This window comes from Equus caballus, chromosome 4 (genome assembly GCF_041296265.1).
Source record: "Equus caballus isolate H_3958 breed thoroughbred chromosome 4, TB-T2T, whole genome shotgun sequence".
NCBI classification, from domain to species: Eukaryota; Metazoa; Chordata; class Mammalia; order Perissodactyla; family Equidae; genus Equus; species Equus caballus.
The window spans coordinates 83,427,453-83,448,680 of record NC_091687.1 but is presented as its reverse complement, the minus strand read 5'-3'; the positions used below and the strand labels follow the sequence as shown (position 1 = coordinate 83,448,680).

Here is a 21,228-nt window from a genome sequence, read left to right as displayed (position 1 = left end):
GATAGTCAAGGATTACCCAATAGTTTGGAAAGGTCTCCAACTTAAAAGACAGTTGAAAGACAAATCAACCAAATAATCACTCAAAACTGAAGAACTCCAGAGGACAAAGAGAGAAAACAGGGGACTTTTAACACAGTATATTTAAGTCTATATCCTCAGAACAAAGAAAGATATTTCATTCATAAAACAAAAACAGAATGATATTTTTAAAAAAGTAATGGAAACATTGAGCTTTCAGAGGTGAAGAATATGATAAACAAAATAACTCAGTAAAAGGATTATAAAGTCAAGGAAATCTTTGCGAAAGTAGAACAGAAAGACAAAGAAATTTAACAGAGAGAAAATTAGATGATATATCCATGAGACCTGACATTGAACTCATAAGAGTTCCCGAAAGAGAGAACAGAGAAAAGTGGAGGGGAGAAAATTTTCAAACAATGAATCCAATAACATCTGCATTGCTGAATAAGATGCGGTTTCAGAGTGAAACGCATCACTGAGAGTCCAGTGCAACAAACACAACTTCAAATCACGAGGAATGACAGAAATTTTCTCAAAGCTTTTAGAGAGAAAATGACTTGATATTCAAGGAATTGAGGACAGTGGCCTTAGACTTCTCTAGAACAACACTGGAAATTAGAAGGCAATAGAAACAAATCTTCAAAATTAAGAGGGAAAAACGACTTTTTACTTAGAATTCTATACCCGTCCCAATGATTTGTCAAGAGTGAGACTAGAAAAACACTCTTTCAGGCATTTAAAGTCTCAAAAATTTATTTTTTTGTGCCATGTTTTAGGTGTTAATGAAGAATGTAATGCTATTAAGTCAATAGATTCTACTAAATTAGTGTCTCCAGGTGAGGGGAGAGAGGAAAAGGGGAGTCCCAGCTTCGCAGCTGTATGTCAGGCCTTGAGAGAGACCAGTCTGGATGGAAGGAAGAGAGAGTTTCAGGAAGGATGTGTCTGAAAAAAACGACCTAATTATCTGATGTGCTTATTTGTGGTGATTAAGACTGCCTTCCCATGTCCCTCAGCTTGGCTAAACTTAAGCCAGTCTTCTGCCTGACTATGTATGCCTCTGATATCCCTTTTCTTAGCGCAGACATTAACCTTAGAAAACTTGCAGTTGTACATTCTTTCTCGGCCCCTTTGAGATGCAAATCTTCTCCTAGCTTCTTGCCCGTTGTATAACCCTGGACTATCTTTCTCAAGGACCTGTGTGGGAGCCATCCCTTTGAAATCTAATCACCACAGAAGATAGGGCCTCTCTCTCCTAATCTCTGTGGAAGGGTAGGAGCTTTACTTCGAAAAGTACCAATTAGCAAACAAAGATGGCCTAATTACCTCAATCAACCTCTCAGCTAATGTCCTCCAGCACTTGCCCACTAGCTCACCCAGCGCTTGAAAACTCTCCCACTTTTTGCTAGGGAGGAGTTGAGTCCAGGCTGTCTCCCCTGTTGCAGTAGGCTTGACCCCTATTGCGATAGTCTGGAATTGTCCTACTTGCCTGTTCAATCTGTCCAGTGCATTTTTTCTTTGACATTTGAGAACATAGCATTAAGAGGAATTTATTCATTGTACTGGAGAGTCTAGGAAGAATTCACGATAGTGACACAGAAAGATAAAGGGAGAAGAAATAAGTGATTGTTAAATTCAGTGTTTTCTGGCTCTCCCTTGCTCTATTCCTGAGCTCCCCTGCCCAAAGAGGCCCGTCTCTTACTTGAACCACATAGTGTATTTTGCTTACACTTATTTCTTATACAATATTTTGTTCCTCCTGGAATGCTGAATCCTTTTTCTCCATAATAGGAAGTCTATAGGTTTAATTCCTGTCGTCTAATTTTCTCCCCTAATCCAAACTTGACATGGCATCTAAACTTCCTAGCTTCTTTAATTTAAAGTCCTGGTGAGGACAATGGTTTACATGTACACAGCACTTCACAAACTGGAGAGTGCCCTCACTACACCATCTTATTTGATCCTTACAGAAACCTTGTAAGGGGAGGTTTGGTGCTGGATTCAGAAGAGTGTTGGTTGATATTCTAGATTTAGTCAAGTTTTTTCATCTCTTTCAGCCTCAATTTCTTATTTTAAAGTGAGGTCTGTAGCAATGCACAGCTCATGGGACAGTTGCGAGGATTAAATGAGATAATGCGTGTAAATGCTTTGCACAATACCTGACATAGTCAATGCTCATTAAGTCTCTGAAATTATTATTATTATTATTATTTTACAAGGGAAGAATACATTTAGTATTCTATTTAATCCCAATAGAAGAAAAGTAACTGTATCATAAAACAGGGGCTTACCTGTATAGCTTTGGATTCCAAAAGCAATTCATATCGACTCTCTCATGCTGTCTCTCTAAACGTGTGTTTTCTAGGCAATATCTTCATTAGGACCCACAACTCACTAGCATAGATTAGATGTTTAGAACACTAAAAGATATGTTTTGAAAGTGAGTGTGTGCCAGAGTGTGATAGGGAAGAAGAGATTGGACCATCAGCAGTGGTGGGGAGGGGGACAGAACAAGGGAGCCTTGAACAGTTAGGAGGCCAGAGGAGGGGACAGAGGGGCTGAGATGGGAGTCACTAAGATGAGGAAGAGCAGAGGCATCAGAAATGTGCAGCACGACGCACCTGAAGACCAACTGCGCATGCCTATCATTCATATGTGGTGGGCCCTGCCATCTATTGTTCTAAACAGTATTGGAATAGCCAGACAAAGTAACATTCTTGAAGGGAGGACCACTGGAACAGGGACGGGTCATGTTTTTAACGTTTAATTTAATTGATCCATCGGGCAAAAGGGAAAGTGGCTTTCCGTAGATAGATTTTTAAAGCAGAAGTGCCTGGGCTTGAACAGACTGTGAGTGGATGTTTCTCTGAGAACAGCCCAGACCTGGAAACTGAGCCATCTCTATGCAGCTCTGCCCTAGACCTGCTGTTGTTTTCACTTTCTGATGTCTTTGTTCAAACCATATGGTGTAGGAACAGTACATATTTGTAAATAAATAGACTATGCTTCTAGAGTCCTTCTGTGCAAGTCACTTGTTTTCATCTCAGATTTACCACTCTCTTGGAAGAGAAAATGGACTTGAATTTAGAAAACTCTGGACCCTTAGAGAACTCATACGATTATTTTTCACTGCATTTATTTGCATTTCTGACACAGTGCTAAGCCTCAGCATGACAGAATGTGTACAATTGAGAGTTATTTACTTATTTATTGTTTTGCTGAGGAAGATTGGCCCTGAGCTAACATCTGTTGCCAATCTTCCTCTGTTTTTTATGTGGGTTGCTGCCACAGCATGGCCGCCTATGAAAGGTGTAGGTCTGTGCCTGGAAATCGAACCTGGGCCACCAAAGCAAAATGTGCCGAACTTAACTACTAGACCACAGGGCCTGCCCTGAGAGCTATTTTTTGATTTTGCAATGTTTCGTTTTTAATAGTTGAAGGGATTTCCAAAGTGAGTGTAACCATTCATATCCTGTCTTAATTCCTCCTTTGAGAAGATTTTCAGTGATTTTGAATTTAATTTCATGTTTTTGAATACTTACGATACCTAAATTCTGGGTAGATTTTGAAGATGTTAAAATAGGCAGCTTCACAGTTATTGAAGGGCAGAGGGAGTACTGGATGGGGTGGGGGCATGGGGTTGGGGGCACTGGGTTAGGCCTTCTGCCTTCTCAAAATTGCAAGCTGTTGGCAAAGCCATTTTTTTTTTTTTTTGGACTGCTGAGTGATTCAAGCTGACTTTGGCCCTAATGATCTTTCAGTAGATTCTCCAGCATGTTCAGGCTGGAAGGAACCATTGGAATCAATCTAGTCCAATCTCCTCCTGTTTTACAGATGAGAAAACCAAGATCCAAAGAAGCATAGCCAATGTTACACAATTTCTAGAAAGATCAGGTCTTCTTATATGTAGTAAAGTATTTTATCTACTATGTACATTACCAAAAACATCTTCAGAACTCACACTTATAAGTACAAACGGTTACTAGGTGCCTCTTCAGGTTCCCCATCACCAGAGGCCTGCTCAGCCCCGCAGGCCACCTCACTCACACCATCCGGCTCACTGGTCCCTGAACGCCATTTACATTCTCTCCTCTGCTCACCACTAAAGCCTTCCCACTCCTTATGTCATTCCACAGGTGCCAGCTGACTTATCTGATAAAATAATAATCAACTTGCTAACAAGATGAAAGGCTCAAATAGGAAAAGATTCCCCCATATGTTACTACTTTGCAGGAATTTCTGAGCTGGCTACTGCTGTCCTCTTCTCCACCATACTATTTGTAGTGTTGCCACATTAAGCCTGACCCTAGAAAAATATGCTTGCCTTTGGTTTGCTTCAGGCTTTTCCCAAAGAGCTCAGGTTCCTTGCTTTAGTATAGGTCCAGTTTGGGTATAGTCCCTGTTTTTTGGGGGACTTCATAATGAAATATTTGAGTGAATGAATGCCTTTGCCTCTCAGAATCCAGAAGTCAGACATAATCCTTACCCATACCTCTGTGCTACCTCTGAAGATTTCCACTGTGGCTAGCCTTTCTCCTAAGGTGAGGATTTTGTTTTGATGTATTTATTCAACTGTAAACAGACCAGTGTCTTCAAGGCTTTGCTGGATGGGATTCAAAGGTGAGTAGTCCTCAGATCCTTCCAGAAAGAGTTCAAAAGTTCACAGCATTATTAGGAAAATGACAACTGCATACATGACCAAGTACACAGTGCCCCAGGAAAACATTCTCTTATGGGAATTTATGAGGGGTAAGTTTAGTCCAATAGTTATGAACACGAACCCGAAGGCAAGAGAATCCTGGGTTCAAATCCCACCTGAGCCCATTACTAGCTATGTGACTTTTGGAAAATTAATTAAACTCTCCATGCCTCAGTTTTCCCATCTATAAAATGATGGATAAAAATGGTGTATATTTTGCTGTAAAAATTAAATAACTAAGTACATATAAAGTTATAATAAGAATTATGTATTCTATATTATAATTCTCTCTATATATACAGAATGTCATGTTTGAAGAAGCATTTACTGTGGTTCTCTCATGTGACTCTCACGTTGTTTCAGTTCAACAAACATAAATTGATCAACTCCGTAAGTTCTGTGCTGGACTCTGGCAATGCTAAAATTAGTAAGAGAAGGTCTGGTGTTAAAGGGTTCATGGTTCTACTGAGGAAGACAACACTTTCATGTCTCTCTTGATTGACCTTAATCCTCTGAATCATCATCAGCTCTCTGTGCCTTGTAGACAAGGCATATGAAGAATCAAACCAATCACAGAACCTTCCTTCAAGTGATCCACACACCCTATGGGTCACAGGCCCTGTTTCTGTTTACACAACTTCATCTCTGAATATTGGCTCTACACTTCCCTCCCTCTGCCATAATTCTCTGAGGTCAGCAGTTCAGAAAATTGATTTCTTTAAGTCAATGTTTAATTAGTATGTCCGGAAGCATATTTTCCTAGAAAGAGATAATTAACTTGATTTCATTTCCACATGACTGTCCCGTGACAAGCCGAATTCCTGGAGTAAAAACCTGTGTCATTTTCCTTCCAAAGGGCAAGCAGTTAGGCACTTAGCTAGGCTTTTCCCTCGCCATCAGAATCACCATCCTGATGGCTAAGGGAAAGTCTCGCTATCTGCCTGCCCCTTGGACTGAACAGAACATGAGTTAGCAAAGAATTTTTGGCAGAATCTGCTACTTAGATGACCGTCTGGCCTTCCCTGAAATGTGTAAACTTTGCAAAGAGAGAGAAGTTTAAACAGCATAAAGGGAAAAAAGGTGTATATTTCAGTCTTGTGATTCAGAAATAGCAAACCCAGAGCCATTTACCAGTAAGAATTACAGGAATGAAATAAAGATATAGTAAAAGTCTGTTATAAAACATTTCCCTGTGTAATGGATATGTTCTTTCAAAATAAAATCATGTTCCTCAAATTAGTCTGATATATCAAGTCACGGGGAGCGAATAAAATGGATTTGATGTTTGAGGCTATGAGAAGCTGAGTAGAACTTGGAGAAATAACATAACTTATTGGAGACTGAATGTGCTCATCACTATAACAGAGAGAGCAATAACTGTCACAGAGCCATGCATGTGTAAAATAAGAAATGCAAAGTCTCTGACACATAGTAAGCATTCGAAAAATAATATTTATTGTGACCTTTTTTCTTACATCATAATGGAGTGTTACTCTAATTGACTCAGTTTTTTTCATAATATAAAGGGGACTCATAATTTTTTGGTTAGAAATAACTTCTCCCAATCAGTGGTGAAATATTGATTAGAAGCTGCAAAATGACAAGGACAATCCTTCCTCTCAAAATTTTCAAATTATGTAATTATTAGTCAAATATTTTTCAATTTGTCTGGATAAAAATGCTCAATATGCATTCAAGCAAAAAGGGTAGAAATCTAAGCCTATTTGTAGAAAGAATATCAGTCACTGTTCTCATTCTAAATGAATAACGCCATTTAATAATACACAGTCTAGAAAGATGGAGGACAGGTCTGTGATTCTTGTCATTGTCACCTAGAGGGGCTTCCAAGGAAGTGGCATTCATAGCAATGACAGAGGCAAATGAGGAGGGGAGAAAACTGGGGCGCTGGGGGTAGTTGAGCAAACTTCACAGTGTCAGAGTAAGGAAGACATTTTCAGAGAAGTAGAAACAGAGAGAGGAAATGAAGAAAGGAAGGTACAAAAAGACTAATCATGGCACCAAGGAAAGAGGAAGAATGCTGTTTGTCTGTGATTCCAGGATGTTATTTTACAGAATGAAGTGAACTCACTAACGACGGTTGTCCTGAGGTTGCTTCCTATGGGTAGAAAGTTAAATACTATTTTGCATGAACTGCAGTGTGGTACTAGTCAGATTTCTTTGATGATTTATCCCCAATTTTGCTAACATAGCTTGGCATGTGAGAAACTGCTCTCTCAGCAGCCATAAATTTTCTAAAAGTTTCATTTCATTTTAGGGAGAAAATGAAGTGTCCATTCCAATAGCAATAAGAAAGAATAAATCCCATTCTAAGCACATATTTCTTGGTGTGAGCTTATAAATACGATTTTTACTAGACTGTTTCTCTTTTTCTTGTGAATTAATTTTGAGTTGCTGCTTTAAGATATTCAGAGTAGGCACAGATCCATAGGAAGATAAGCAAAAAGGATTATGTGTCAGAAACAGTTTCTTTTCTTAAAATCATCCACATTTGTATGTCATGGCTAATGTCCATTGATGCCTAGCAAATTGGTAGACTGTTGCTATATTGACAATTCCGTTCTTAAACTAATGGTTTATAGGGACAGTTAGCTTTGTCTTTAGGCTTCTGGCAGCCCAGGGCAAATTTTTATTTCTTTGCATCTGCTCACCACTTAATTCATAATTATCATTCTGGATACAGCCAGAGTTGGTAGCAATAGTTCTAAATTACCACTTTGGACAAGCATATAAATGATGAAATCTCATTTATGACTGATGTCTCTGCTGAAAAGATTATTTCTGATGTTGTTTACATCTTTCATCTGTGATTGATAAGTCACAAACCAGTATAATTTTGCTGTAATAGCTAAGATAATGAATTTTCCTATTGTATTTTTTTTCTCTTTGTTTCCTTTTCAGTTTTGAGGACGCTTCAGTCTGGACCCCTGGAGGCTATTTTTCTCTTTTCTTCTTATCAATAACTTAGGTAGTCACACAAATTACACTATCTATTATTGGATTAGTCCTCATTTTATTAGAGATTAAAATGTTGAATAAAATGAGGGTGTGTTCCATAGGTAGATGTTTAAATCCTGAGAATCATGTTATACTGGCAATAAAGTTTCCATTACATTTCAAGGTTTAAAACTTCAGTCCTAACAATGACAGCTTTTTATCTCTTTGGGTGGCACTAAAATGTCAGAGGTGTTCTGGTTGAATCTGTGGATTAGGCAGCTCTTCCTGCTTGAAGAGTTTGGAGGTTTGGATAATGAACACTGAACATAATGATGCTACCGATGGCCTACAGTGAGGCGTGGTGACCAACTCTGCCATGGACCCTGAAGGGAGGCCGCTCTTAGGAAGTGGTCCTCATGGTGATCACTGTTGATCTAATGAGCTCTAATGGTGCCACCACAGCCAGGACATCTGCTGGAGACAGAATCCAGTCCAAGGCCAGCCTCTCCCATCACCTTGCAACATCATAGGACACAGGAAGATGGAGGCAGAGATTGGAGTGATGCATCTACAAGCCAAGGAAATATCATGATATATGGATATATGTATGTGTGGGGGTAAACATATGCAACAAGCAACTCAGAGTTATGGTAAGTCTATGAATTAATAGGGTGAGAAGAAAAATAGATACTAACTTTTCCTTTTGAGACACAAAGAGAAACATCTAGCTATGGTGTAGGTTTGCCTAGCCTTTTATGTAACACTTCTTTCTGTTTATGATTTTGGTTCTGAAAATCATTTTCCTCTCTGTGTAAGAAAGGAAAGAAGAAAGAAGAAAGGAACATTTCCATTCTGTGTAAGAAATACACACGGGTATGAGTGGAACCCTTGTAACCTGGACTCAGGACTGTTAGATCCCAACAGGACTGCCCTGTTTCTGGATGTTAGAGGTGGAGAGTGGATAGGTATAGATATTCAGATCCAAAGGAAGTGTTATTTTGCCCTCTAAATCCTTTGGGCACAGATATACTTATATACTTCCACTAATACCAAAGTTTAAACTCTCTCCATCCAAGAATTTGTAGTTTTCCTTCTATTTAGTAGAAAGGATTTTTAGATACATCTTTCTTACTTAAAACTCATTTCCCCCATTTTCCCACTGGGTTTTAAGATAAAAAGCCAACCACTTTTCTATTTTGGTAGGTTGGTATTTGGAACAAGTACACAGTGCTCCTATTTTAACTCTATTTTGAGGCCTTCTTTTTTTCTCAAAAGAAGCATTTTTAAAAGAAAAATTTTGCTTGCTTGAGTGAATGATTTACCATCCAGGCAAAAGAGCAAGGAAACTGCTCACGTTAAAATCTCGGAACTTTCACAGTTCTGGTGCACCTCTGAAGTTTAGCTCTTAGAACTTTCGATAGTAGCCTTTTCTACACAATTACCTGGAGCCTAAAATGAAGCAATACTATATAAGCACATGCATTCCTATTTCTAGGATTTAAACAGTAACGCACCCTGAAAAACTATGTTAGAAATTCATGTTTATAAGCTATCTACAGATAAGTATTCCGATTCTAGAGGTACACCCGTTAAATATTCTTATTTTACAATATTTACACTAATAGGTACTGCTCATACATACAGCTATTTATACACACGCACACAAACATACACACACGGACAGATTTTTTCCATAATTTTATTTCCATCACTATACATGATACACATAAAATATTTTAAATAAAAATTATCAAGTCAGAATCAATGCTCAGATTAGCTTCAGTTTAACCAGCTAACAAACTAACGACCCTCACATAAAAGAAGACTACAACCACAGAAGAAATTCATCTATATTTAGACTGAGATATGTCTCATGGATTTCATTGCAAAAATACTCTTATGAAGGCCATTATTACTTTAAATTCTGTCTTTGAGCTTTTAAACTGGTTAATTGCAAACTGTTTTCCCACTTCCTCACCAAAAATCATAAAAGCTTTGATACTTGGGTTATTAAATATTTAGAACCCGAAGATCTTAATAGGAGAAGAGCAATTATTAGAATCATCAGAGAAATATTCAACAGAATGTTATACTACAAAAATGACAATAGTTATAAGGTACCATCATATCAGTTTGTCCCCAGTGATCTATGTTAAAATTGAATGAGGAGAGAATGCATACTCAGCTTGGAAATAGAGGACACTCAGCTGCTCCTTCGCTCTTGATCTTCTTTCTTATTTCTTTGATAGTAAAACATAATCAACTAATACTTTGCTTGGAAGTGGCAACATTTTAACTTTACTTTGTGTGGTCCTTGGTTGTGCTTGGGAACAGTAAATGAATGTCTTCAGAGCTAAGAAGAGAAAGGAACTGGAAGCATATTAACATTCTCAAATACAAAAGTATGAAAAAGGTGCAAGGAACCCACAATGGAAATCAGAGAAAGATTTACTTGAGAGAACATTAGAAAGTAGGAGGCCAGCTAACAGAGTGTGCATCAGGGGAAACTATGAAGTCCATGGAGAACGTCTTTATGTTGTTTACATCTCCCAGCCATGTAGACTCAGGCTTCCTACATCAAACGCCCACAGCCCCTCTCCATAGTCTTTTCATAGTTCTTCCTTCCTAACTGAAAAGTACCCACTTTGCTCTATCTACTCCTCAGAGCTCTCTGTAGATAACTTGCCAAATTGCTCTGTGTCAACTTAACAACTACAAAAAAAAAATCTAAGCATCAAATACGTGCAGGATACTAAGTGCACAAAAATTACCCCAACGCCTGGGCTTCCTTCCAGGTATCATGTTTAATGGTGACAGCATTTCCATTAGTTCCTCTAATAGAGGGGATTTCTGGACAGATTAAAATAACAAAACTTTGGGAGCTTTTTTGGGGAAAAGATATCTAAAATCAGGTATGGCTTTGAGATATTCTTTGGATTGCCCTTTACATATAAATCTGTTAATTTTATGTAGCTTTGTTCACAACTTAGACTTTGAGAACACAAGAAAATCAGATCGCCTTATGGTCCTCTAATCATGACTTCTGTTTCTGCGTTAGACTGGGTGTGAAAAATCAGGATTCTCAGGCAGGTTAAAGGAGTTAGGGATTAATAAGAGAGTTTTCCATCCTGCAAATTGATCCTTAATTTCTTATTTGATGTTCTCACATAGAAATGTTTTTTCTCCACTCTCTCTAAGAACATGATGACCTCAAATACATAGCCTGTTCGACTTGACTTCTAAGAATAATGACACACACCTATACCCAACCAAAGGTAATAAATGACTAATAGGAGATATGCTTTACAATTTCAAGATAGCAATAAAAACTTGCTTTCATTTTCAATTTGTCTGGAACTGAGAAAGTTGAAAATGTGTGTAAATAAATCATTATAAAAATTTTACCTCATTGATCATTTAAATTATGTCTTCAAAAATTTGAAATTTCACCATTTTAGAGATCATGTGCAGGATTCAGGCACTTTAATTCAATAACGGTTTTAATATGATAGCTTTTTTACTGAAGAACATTAATTCCTTTCATTAAACCTATCAATGGACTTATGGAGTCATTGCTAAAGTCAACTATACATACTCCTTTTTGACTATGCAGTTACTATTCTTATTAAATGAACATTTATTCAGCTCTAAACATGGTGAAGTGCATGGCTGGAGGAGGATGTCTGCTCTTTAGTTCCTTTGACTTCAGTATCATTATTCTACTAAACCTCTCAGTAAAACTTGCACAAGGAACAGGAAAGCAGTGAAGGTACTCTTTAAAAAGCAATTACCTGAACTCTGATATCCTCCGTCCAGAGAGATGAATGTGAAATTCACATGCCTCCTTAACGCCTTGTCTTTGAAAACAAGTGCAAAACATTTATGAATAAAAACAATAGGTTGTTTCATTTCTAGACTGTTGTTATCTGCTATTTATTTTAAGGACAACCTACCAGAGAGACAAATACAGATAGATTTTAGTTTGTTTAGATTTCATTTTTAATTACTTCCTTTTACTTGTTATGGATTTCAGTTTGATTAAGAACCCATAGTGGATGCTGTAGTGTGCTGCCCAGGTTCCGCTTCCAGGAATGAATGTTGAGAGATTTATCGTTTGATAGTGCTCAGTTGAGACCCTCTCCAGAAAAAGTCCTTAGCCAAAGAGATCAACCCCGCTCAAGGCCACATCCTTTCCCTGAGGTCAGACTGCATTGAATGACTGGTTGACTTCTCCAGGTAGGGGCACAAAGATCCCACCCCTTTGCATAAAAGCAGGACAACCCTGATGGCACCATCCCTGCTCCAGAGAACCCACATGATTGGAAGAGACTTTTTGTGACTTCATCCAATTTAAACATTCCCTTTTCCTAATTCTTCTTCTTAAAGTCCCCTACAAACTTTCCTAATCAACTTCCTGCATGAACATATCTGCTTCATGGAGAACTAACTTAAAACAACACCCTTGTATACACAGTAACGTGTAAGTTTGAAAATCACAGTCATCTTTTGACACCCTAGACCAATATCTCAAAAAGAAAGTTTAGGGTGTGGGATGGAGTGAGACTGATAGGTAACAATCATAAAAGTCTTTTCTCCAGGGGATGCATAATAGCTGTAGAATCCGAGAGTTCTCAGTCAACAGAAATCTTCCCATGAAGTAACTAAGTGATCTACTGCAAGCAACAGAGTATGGCTGAAAGAGCACTGGACAGGAAGAAGACACTTGCTGTTCCTTTATCCAGTGTGGGACCTTGCTCAAGTTGACATCTTCAGGAGAGACTGGGCTATGTTCTCTAAGTCACTTCTGATCCCATGATTTTTTCCCCAAGCTTGTGGAAGAACTATTACTTATACTTAGCTGTTAAAAATTATGAGGACAAGACTTATTTTTTTACAGTTTTCTTCAATGAGAACTCCAAAGGTCACACAACAGGAATGAATGACATATTTGAAAAAAGGACAATAATTCACACCCGCAAAGAGGTGTCAAAGCAGCCACAACATTTCTAAAGAATCGGCCCTCAGAGGGAAGACAGTGTAGTGAGACCATGAGGAGGAGTCTGAGAAGATGTTACGTCAATGAGCAGAAAAGCAACCACAACAGGTGAGAAAAACCCCACAAAAATATGAAAGCTTATTCTGTTTTTCCTTTTCCATGGCTTCTCCCTTGGTACAAGGTGCTAATTCCCAATACCCGCAAGACTTCTTCCAGCTGTGGCAGGTTAGCTTGTTGCAGACCAATCATCTTTCTAAGAAAAACTGGAAAAATGAAACCTGGGTTAAAATACACACACGTCACACATTATCTGTTTGAAGACCTCAGAGAGATTCCCAAGCAGCACAGACTTGAGGGCCAGATTGTTGAAGAGAAAGGAAGAAAAGTGAGGGGGCAACATTCAGTGCTGTTTTTCCCCTCAAGGCATTTGCCAATTTGTAACTGATGGTGGAGAGGCTGGAAATCTGACCACAGCTTGGGAGACAAAAATGGAATTCAGAGATCATTACAGAAGAGAAACCTAGTTAACAATCCAGGATTTCAACTGTAACTCTTAAAGAGTTACTCTTTAATAGTAAAGACAAACCAGAAATAGACTGGTCCACACACAGTCTAAACAGCTTCATACTAGCTCAGTTTCAACTTCAGACTGGATTGAGGTGAATTTCCCTTACCCTAACTGCCTAAATGTCTCTAGAATTTTTCATACCTTATGTCCAGGATTCACTTACAAACATACCAGGCTATATAAAACAAAAACAAATGACTAATAAGAAAAAAAAGGTACCAGTAAAAGTCTTTGGAAGTTTCAGATATTTCAGGTTCACCTGAGTTAACCCATTAATACTCCACTTCCCTCAGTCTTCCTTCAACCTCTGATGGGCTCCAGGTGATAAGAGCTACTTTCATATAAATCATGCAAATAAATGAAGAGAATTTTCTTCCATCTCCTTCAACCATTTGATATAGTGCTCCTAAGGAAATAACTAAGTAGTCGTACAACCCCCCAAAATAGTCGGAATTTCAAGTTAAGTAGGAAAGAAGAATGTTGGTAAAATGGCAGTACATAAGGGCAATACTTCGGGGACAGGAAAGGAAATTTGGGAATCCTTGACTGGCTTTATGTGTGTGACTCCCCAGCCTTACTACATAGATGGTAAGTTGTTGGCAAGCATAGTTAATCACTGGCCCAGATGATTTTGTTTGTGTCCAATCTGCATCCTACGGCTGCTCTATACTCTATACTTGAGACTCTCTTTTGTATTTCATGCAGTTCTGTTGATGAGGTAAGATGCACTTTTTAGCGAAGCAACTGTAAATCTATCAAACCTGCCACAGCCAATATCAGATCTCCTAGGGCATGATTACTGGCATAAGCAATGCAGATCACTTTCTGTTGGCTGTGCTCGGATGAAGACAGACCTTGTGTGAGGAATCCAAGAATCTGAAAAAGAGGAAGAGCACAGGGCTCTTGGTTTTGTGTTTTAGAGAAAGGAGATATGACATAAAATATTATTTCTTGGTCCAGTAAAGGAAGGCAAGAGAGCTTTTTTTTTTTTTATAAGTTATAGTGTTGAAAAGTATAACAAAATAAGAAGGAAAACATGAAATTCAGTTGGAAGATTGAATAGGTAGGCCCAATAGAGCTATTGTTCTGTCAGTGTTGACATCACAAATTCCCATCTTTGGGTGTTTATAAAATCCAGTTAGACCTGAAACAAAATACACTAGACTCTAGGCAGTGAACAATTTCAAAAAAAAAAAAAATGAATAATATACTTTCAATCATTTTTAACTCTAGGTCTTGCAAATTGCTTTACCATCAAACCACCCTGGTTGTATCCAACCTCATTTGACCTGGGATTGAAGTTGATTTCTTTTAGACAAATTTTTAGTATAGATAAGTGTGAAAAAATGCTCTTAAAAGGTACTTTTAATTCGGATAAATGTAGGCATTAAGCTTCATCACTATTTTCTGGGGGTATTATTTTTAAAATAGATTCACTTCTGCGTATTGCTTGAACTAGCAGTTTTACTTTATAAGCTCTGGATGTTATTTGAGTAATGTCCAGTATCTTAGAGATCTGAAATTAAGGTTTTAAATTAAGATTTCAATAGACAGTATTAACTAGGTATAATAGTCCAAAGCTAGCACAGAGGCCTGCACAATGTAGGTGCTCAAATACTATTCACTGGATTGATCACCCCTGACTTTATCCAGCATCGCTACATAAATGTTGCAGTGTTTTATTGATTTTGTCTGAGAGACAGAATAGAAACAGATGGGAGAAGTCAATATAGTTGACATTGAAGAAATAGTAAAAGAAAGAACTAGAAAGATAAAGTGGGGGAACAGAAGAGATAAGAAGATACAAGTGACCAAGAAGCAGATTCATATCAAGATTTACAACTCATTCAATAGGAATCATGCTGCTGTAAGTATAATCAAGACCACATGTTTAACTGTTAACCATTCATATTTAAGAAGTAATCACTGAATACCTAATATAAGCCAGGAATTTTTCTAAGTCTTAGGGATATGGGAGTAAAAAATACAGGTAAGAATTCCTGCCTGGGGCCGGCCCAATGGCATAGTGGTAAGTTCTCCCACTCTCCTTTGGCGGTTCCAGGGCTCCCCACTTCAGATCCTGGGTGCAGACCTAGCACCACTCATCAAACCACACTGGGGCGGCATCCCACATAAAATAGAGGAAGATTGGAAACAGATGTTAGTTCAAGGCCAATCTTCCACACGCACGTGCACACACACACACACAAATTCCTGCCCATGAACCCAAATACACACTGGCAGATGAATGGATAAGCAAAGTGTTGTATATACATACGATGGAATATCATTCAGCCTCATAAAGGAGGGAAATCCTGACACATGCTACAAAATGGATGAACCTTAAGAACATTATGCTATATGAAATAAACCAGCCACCAAAAGACAAACATTGTATGATTCCATTCATATGAGGCCCCTAGAGTAGTCAAATTCACAGAGGCAGAAAGTAGAATGATGATTGTCAGCAGCTGGGAGAAGGGGAGAATGGGGAATTATTGTTTAACGGGAACAGAGTTTCAGTTTCGCAAGATGAAAAGAGTTCTGGAGATGGATGGAGGTGACAGTCGCACAACAATGTGAATGTATGTAATACCATTGAACCGTACACTTCAAAATGGTGAAGACAGTAAAATTTATGTTGTGTGTATTTTACCACAGTAAAAAAGCACTGAAAAAAATCTTCTGCTCCTGTGGAGTTTACTATTTGGTAAACTCGTTTTACATCTTCCTAAATCTGTAGGTCTCAAAAAAGATTTTGGTAATAATTTTCTTTTTTTCCCCTTTCTTCAGGAAGAACTACAGACCAAAAGAGTATTGATTCTTAAAAGATTCTAAAGAAATGTGGTACAGATTTTCGTATTAAGGAGTCAATGTAATACTTTGGTACTTATCGTTAATAAGATAGGTTCTGTTAGGTTTGTCCTGCTGAAAAGGGAGCAAAGCAAATAATAAGCAGCGGGCATGAGAATCCCAATAGAAAGGATTTGTGTGGGGCGGAATGTTAGGAAAACCAAAATGGAAGGGGATTCAAAGTGCCAAAGCTCACCACAGCCAAACGGGCACTGCATCCTTCCTCCTGCTGCTTAGTACCAAGGTCACTACAAGAACCAAGAATAGGCGAAGAGAGAACCCCCTGGCACTTGATTTGCTCATCTTGGAAACACTTCTGTATGGGCCTTTTAAATGCTTAAAGACATTCACCACATTGGTCCCAGCTGTCCCTCCTTCAAGCTGAGTTATTCCTTTCTTTTGACCTGTTCTCGTAGGCATTCCTCCTTGAAGATTGGTGGTGTTTCTGTGGACCACGCGCATCAGATTCATGTGGGCATTAAAAGTGGTGGTTCCTGGACCTGCCCAGGCAGAACCCTTAGGAAGCTGCACTTTTACCAAGCTCCTCAGACGACTGGAAACACGTGCATGGTTGAGAATCCCCACTGAGGGGGGGTGGTTTTGAGTGTATTTGGGGAAGAAAAGAAAAGCTTTTGTTCTGTCAAGTTAAGCCCAGCCTAGGGCTCATGGACCTAAATCCGACCTGAAGCGTGGAAATTACTCTTCACTAGGTAGGTGTACAAGGTTCAATTCAACCCCTGGGAATGATTGCAACAAGTCAAGAAGTTACCTGGCAAAGTATCAATGACAGCTCTCACCTTAAAAAGAGGCTGTGTGTTGTCCACAGCAAAGAATTTAGATTGTTTCAAACTCTCTCTGATATGTCTTCCCACATAAGCAGAGAAAAGGGTTGGTTATTGCATCTTTACACCTTTAGTATTTATTGCACATAAAATACAATGACTCCAATAATGTGGAACACTATGTTCCCAGGACACTTGGACACATTTTTTTTTTAATGACAAAATTAATTTACTTCAGGCTAAAATAGTCCTTCAACTTAATGGTTGAATGATTTCAAAAATTCTCCTGGTCTCCTAAATATTCAATCACCTGCTTTCTCTTTCTCCGAAATTCTTTTAGCTTTTAATAACCTTGAAACTATTTGGTAGTTAAACTGTTATGACCTTGCATTGTTAGATAACTTGCAATGCCTTACTACCCAGTCAAATTATAAATTTCTAGAGAGGAGATACAAGTATTACTTAGCTAGAATCATAGCCCTAATAAGGGCTAATAATAGCCTAATCATAGCTAATAAGGCTGTGAAACTCTTTGAGAGTTAGAATGTATGTGAATCTTATATCTGTATCCTTAGTATCTGGTACCATGCTTGGAATGTAAGTAGGTGTTCAGGAAATGTTTGTTGAATTAATATGAAATATGAACATTGAAGGCCAGCCTCGAGGGCATGGACTTAATGGTTACAGACGACATAGCATCAAGAGTCCTAAGGGACAGGGAGTTGCTCTCCAGCTGCCTAATAAGAATATATTAGAAGGCAATTAAGAAGTGAACCATCTCCTTAGGGATGAGAAACTTGACCTGATGGTTTAAAATCTCTTTCCAGAAAATTCTATTATTCAGACAGGCCCTTCATAACTAAGAGTTAATTGGCATCAAAGAAAGTTTGCCAAGAGAACAAACCCCAAAAGTTACAATATTAGGTTGAGGTGGAAGTAATTCTGAGTAACTGCAAATACAATGAGTTTTATGGTTTGATATTAGAGATTTCAATTTCTTTATAAAATAGCATTTGCATACAATGTCCATTTGAACTAATCTAAATTTATAGAATGTTTCCACTCATTCAGAATCAATTACTCAGTTTGCTAACAAGCTGAACAAAGGCCTGTCGAGAAGAATACAGGTGAAACATACTTGGAAGGCCACCTCCTGTTTTTCTCAGTGTAAATACCAACCACATTCCCTGTATCAGACAGAGCAAGAGATTTATTTTCTTTACATTTAAAAAGGGGTAATTTTGGAATTTTTGTTTGGAAACTAATTTTTAACATAATATCATTTTTTCCCTCCATGAAGAAGAGATTGCAGGCATTTCCCCTTCTATTTTCATTCCTAGTTTTCTATTAGCAACAGCTACTATTTGTGGAGCATTTACTTGGTGACAGGTACTGACTTAAGTGAATTGAAAGTATATCAAATTTAATACTGAGAACTACCTTATACACCTGGAGATACAGATATTAACACATGCACATAATAAAACTAAGAGAGATAACAAAGAGATAATGATTCACCTGAAATAAAAAGCCAGATCTTCCAAATCCAGTTTATCTGAACACTATGCAATACTGTCTAGGACTTATATAAAGAATGTAAGCAAAATATTGAGGGAGTGGAGAGTTTTCCAATACAACTTTAGCTTTGGTGCCATTTGGGGTTGGGGGCAAGTATGAGAAGATGGAATAGAAATGGATCTCTACTTGGATCATGTAGGGAGGGAGGGTTCTTTTTATAATTATCTCAATACTCTGCCTTCACAAATACTCAGTTATTACCTATTCAAAGTCACTATACAACCTAGATTGGAAACTTCCTGAAGGCAAGCTTATGTCTGGTATTTTTGGTTACTCCTTTAGCATCTAGCAGAGGAGGATGCAGGATTCCTATCATAGGGACTCTCCCTGTATTGATGAAGTGACAGGTCACAGGGAAAGGGTGCTAGTCCCGTTCTTATTGCTAGTGAAGTGTTTCCCGTGGCACCCTTCCAACCTAGGACAGGGCTAAGAGACAGAATAACCTTCAGTCTGAGGAAGGTCATCTTCCTAAAACCCTCATCGCTAAGATGTAAGAAAGAGGCAGAATGTTAGCAGCCTTGAACACTGGAAAGAGGAAAGGAACATGTCCTACATCTCAGAGACAGTTCCATCCTTTGGCCACAAGACCCAGAAGGTGAAAGAGACCCTGGTTAGGTTGAGTGCTTCCTCTGTGGTAGAGCTGAAACTGAATCAAGAGGAAGAAACAAGCCCAAATAGCTGAACTTCCATCTTCTGAGTGAGCTACAGAATTTGTTCAGAACAGGATTTGATCACAGCGCTGTTGGGTCTGCCCAAGGACCACATCCAAGTTCAAAACTCAGCAATTACGTATCTAAAAGGGGACATGAAATCAGCCTTTCCTCTAACCAGCTCTCCAACGATTAACCAATTGTGAAGAAATATGGTCCAAAAATGGAAAAAAATGTTAATAATGTTACCCAATGAGACAATACAAATAACGCAGAGAAAAGGTTTAAACTCAAATGCCAAGAGAATCCACACATATTATGTGCATTTTATCACAATAAAATATTTATCATAAATGAGTAAAATAAATAAATGAATTCATTCATTTGTATCACAAAGAGACATTATTCCCATGGAGAATAGAGCCCAAACATTGAGAGCTTTTCTGAGATTTAAAAGGGAGACAGAAATCCAGATGTTTCAGTTAATACTTGGCAACTAATTTAATTTTCTTAAAGCACCGTGTAGGCCAAACAAATAAGGGACTGGTGTGCCTGGTGATTCACCACTTTGTGATCTCCACAAAAAAATAAAATATATACTTTAAAAATTGTGAAAAAAATTCAGAGAGGACGAGTGTATTAGTTTACTAGGGTTATCATAATGAAATACCACAGACTACATGGCTTAAAGAACAGAAATTTATTTCCTCACAGTTCTGGAAGATAGAGGTCCAATTTGTACGGATGACAAATTTATGGTCACTTTATTTGCAAGAAACCCATGAATATTTTATAAAAGACTTATTAACCATTCTTCAGCATATATGAATAGATTATATTCTACTATTAAAGAATTTTTTATTCTACTATTGTTAGTAAATAATTGTATATATATATAAAATTTATATATATTTTATACATTTAGTAAGAATTAAATTATTAATTTAATTCCACTAATTATATTCTACTATTAAAGAATTTTTGTTAAAGAAGATGACATACAAGAAGACAGATTAATAGATATAATAGAAGCTCCTGGAAACAGTAAATAAAAGAATCAAGCATGGAGGGTGTGATTGGGGGAAAATGCAACTTAAAAACAAAATGAGACCAGAAATTGAAGGTGCTCATTGTGATATGAAAAAAGTAAAAAATGGAAACAAATTACCATGTAAAATTGTTAAATGTTAAGGAGAAGGAAATAATGGTCTAAGTTTCTTGGTTTTTTAACAAGGGTTAAATTTTAGACAAAATTTTGTGTGTATGAGTGTAGGTGCCTTTTTCTGGTGAAAGGATCCAATGTTTTATCATTTTTCTCAAAGAGATCTCTGACTCCAAAATGTTAAAAACCATTATTGTAGTAAGAGGGTGTTTTCCACAATTTTTAGAGTTGCTTTTTAAAGAAAACTCTCAAATTGGAGCCCTGTTAAGGACTTCAGTATGACCTAGGAAAAAATTATCATCTTAAATGTAACCACAGTTTTTCAATTTTTTTCTGTTCTCCATGGTCACAATTTCTTATGACATTCAGCTTCCATTATGGCAGACTGTAAGAAATCCAGTCCCATTTTCCACGGCATTTGTAAGGCCTGGGGGTACACGTGCAGAGTACACTACGTCTTCCCTCTTGCTCCAGACTCTGCTTGGGTCTTCTCTGATATATCTGCCCATCTCTATATTACTTTGTGCAGCTGTGGGTCAGCCTCACATCAAGATAGCTCCTGCCTTCCCCCAGGTCTCAGCGAACACCAGACCATAGTAGGTAAGGGCCGTGACTGAATCTTCTAAGGGACTTCAACAAAGACAAGGCAACTTTAAATTGAACATCAGAAATCACTGCTCCTAAGGGCTGTCATCATGCCCTTTCACAAAGGTTTCTCAACCTTGTCCCCAAGCTTTTCAGGTTCATGCGCCCATAAGCATTTTCTTTTCTTTCATGTTACCTATCTCCATGTCCCTCCCACGTCCCCCAATCCCAGAGCCATCAATCCTTCTACCTCCTCCAGCTCAAAGTCATAATGTCTTTGTGAAGATACCACCCAGCCCACAAATAAGATCGTTTTCCTATTAATTAGTAGAGCAATTCAGTTAGTCTAAATTCCCACTTTCCTTCCAGAAGAGGCCTTGCT

General features: G+C 38.0%; 1 long non-coding RNA gene across 2 annotated transcripts in view; it reads left to right on the top strand.

Moving 5' to 3' along the window:
- Positions 1–21,228, top strand: part of LOC102149540 (uncharacterized) — a 101,353-nt gene that overhangs the window by 46,345 nt on the left and 33,780 nt on the right. Inside the window, exons 4-8 of one of the 2 annotated variants that reach the window (XR_011437975.1) lie at positions 7,637–7,703; positions 8,135–8,322; positions 10,871–10,947; positions 11,706–12,776; positions 16,506–16,799. This is a non-coding gene — a long non-coding RNA (uncharacterized lncRNA). Of the gene's footprint in view, positions 1–7,636; positions 7,704–8,134; positions 8,323–10,870; positions 10,948–11,705; positions 12,777–16,505; positions 19,693–21,228 lie in introns of those variants that run through there. The other variant, XR_011437976.1, reaches the window with a different exon arrangement.